A 2347-nucleotide genomic window follows, 5' to 3' on the forward strand; every position below is an offset into this window, starting at 1 on the left:
ATAGCTTTCACGCATGTATTTTGCTATTCCAGTATGTCAATCTTTTACCAAAGTATCTACCTTCAGTCCATTATTTTCAATGAATGCTAGAGCCCTTATGAGTCCTTTTTCCATGTTGACACTACTAGTCACCTCATTGCTCTGAAATATAGCCTTGGTTAATATTCATATCATAAATTCATTACCTGCACTAGTGATAAATAACATTTAGGTCCAAGTCCATAGTTGTGTAGCTGCCATATTTGGCAGAAAACCCTGGGCTGTCAGCCCGACTGTCACCACCAAGCACAATCAGCCTATTATTCTGCTTGGCCTCATCAATGTACTCTGATTGTCTTGTTGTCCATAATGTCATAGCAGCTGGTTGCAAAAAGCGATTTTGATGTTTGAAAAAAGTTTGGGTAGAATAGCTTTACAGTTCATATACTCCAAAAGCTGTAACACCTATAACGTTAAGCTTCCAGTAAACAATATTGCAAACAAAAGCATCAAGTTTCCAATTGGTAGGTTATTCACTATTGGTTGATTAGTCCAAGTATATGTATAGCCACATTGGTCACAGTGCTGCTCAATCTTTAAATAGGTACCAAGTATTTTCTTTTTGACCGATTCAGTCATGTGGAAACACTTACGACATATAGTGAATAGAAGTAAGAGATAGCTTTGAAATATAATTTATTTCGTTTCACTATGGTCCCTATTATGTTAAATTTGCAAAATAATGTAAAATTTGTAATACTTGTAGTAAGTATACTTTTTTGAACTGAGATGATCATGTAATGGTGTCTCCAACTGTAACATATCTTCAGCCACTTCACTAAGAATACAAAATATACATTGTACATTATTTTTAATAGTTATTACATGTAGTACCTATCACTGTCCATGTTTGATGTGTTATCAATATTGACATATTCTCAATCATTTGAAATCCTATAAATATTTATGTTTAGTGTTGTTAGAATTTTTAACATACACCTCTTTAGAATCATTTTTATTGTCAGAAACTGATGACTCATCAGTGTCACTAAAATACTCAGGATACAGCAAATTGCACTGTATGCTTATGTCTCTGACGGGTATAATTGTCTCAGTTGCACAGAGATAAGAGGTACAGTTGATTCAGATCCTAATGAGATGCAATACAAAAATTTTACTGGTAAATATACCCTTTGCTTTCTTCAACCTTCTCTTCAATTTTCTTTTTGTTCTAATTGGTGAATAGTCATCATCATTACGGTACTCATCTTGTGGTTCCTCATCAATTGAATGTTCATCACTAGACTTAGACTGTTCATGACCTGGAGAAGCATCATACATTTGCAAGCAGTTGATATTTTTACTTGTAGTTGTAATGCAATAGTTTTGCATCACAAATGCATTGTCATCTTCATTATTGGTGTGTTGATCATTCACAGCACTCTTTTGCTCAGGACAGTGATTTAGTAGCTGCTTTATTGTTTTATGTGTTGAAAGATCATAACTTGCATTAATATGTTTATACATACCTTTTTACTTTGCCTTTTCTTGTATCATTTACATCTTTTTGCTGCAGACTCTTCCTTTTGAGTGACATCCCACTGTGCTCTCTTGAAAATACTTGGTACTGCTCCTGGCTTCAATCTTTGTACTTCTTTTAAGTTAAAACTAGCACCTAATTTAGAATCTGGTTCAAAACAATTAGGAGAAAAATGATTGCTGCAAAAAAAGAGTATGCAGTTGGTCCTGACCACTTGTCTCTAGCTCGTTGTGTCCACGATTTGCGAAGTTTATCATCTTTAGGAAAACTAAAGAGACTAATACCATTTCTATTGGTACTACAACATCTATAAGCAACACATCTTTTACGCATAGTGAAGAAATAGACTGTTACTCTGCACCATGTATTGTCTGTCAGCCATTCATTTGGATTGAGCAGTACTTTCTCATCATCTCTTAGCAAGCCCACTTTAAAGGCTCCTCCCTTGTCTTACATGATGGAAGTGCTTCTACATTGATCAATTCTGAGGATTCTTTTCCTTTCTTAGCCGTCTTTTTTGACTCTCGCTGTCTTTCTCTTAGTCTGAAAGCAAGACGTTTCACATCAGTTGGTTCGGGTATCTCCTATAAAAATGGTGTGCATACAGTTTCTATTTAGAAATAACAATAATATCACAAATTCCCTGCATGACATCTATTCACCGGTAAATACATGTACATTGTAATTTACCTTATTTTTCCTATCTGTCTTATTCTTGACTACATTACTCTTACTAGGCTCATCACATTTAACTTGGAAATCCCGAATAAGTACATTGTTCATCGATGCCGTGACCTATGTAGAAATCAAAAAGATTCAAACACTGGG

General features: G+C 34.8%; 1 long non-coding RNA gene across 1 annotated transcript; it reads right to left on the minus strand.

Moving 5' to 3' along the window:
- Nucleotides 1–2032: 2032 nt before the first annotated feature.
- Nucleotides 2033–2297, minus strand: LOC109581260 (uncharacterized). Its single transcript, XR_002184570.1, has 2 exons — nucleotides 2210–2297; nucleotides 2033–2103 (listed from the first exon to the last, which is right to left on the minus strand). It is a non-coding gene; the product is annotated as an uncharacterized LOC109581260 (long non-coding RNA).
- Between the last annotated feature and the right edge of the window lie 50 nt (nucleotides 2298–2347).

This window comes from Amphimedon queenslandica, unplaced genomic scaffold (assembly GCF_000090795.2).
Source record: "Amphimedon queenslandica unplaced genomic scaffold, v1.1 AMPQUscaffold_13451, whole genome shotgun sequence".
Lineage (NCBI taxonomy): Eukaryota > Metazoa > Porifera > Demospongiae > Haplosclerida > Niphatidae > Amphimedon > Amphimedon queenslandica.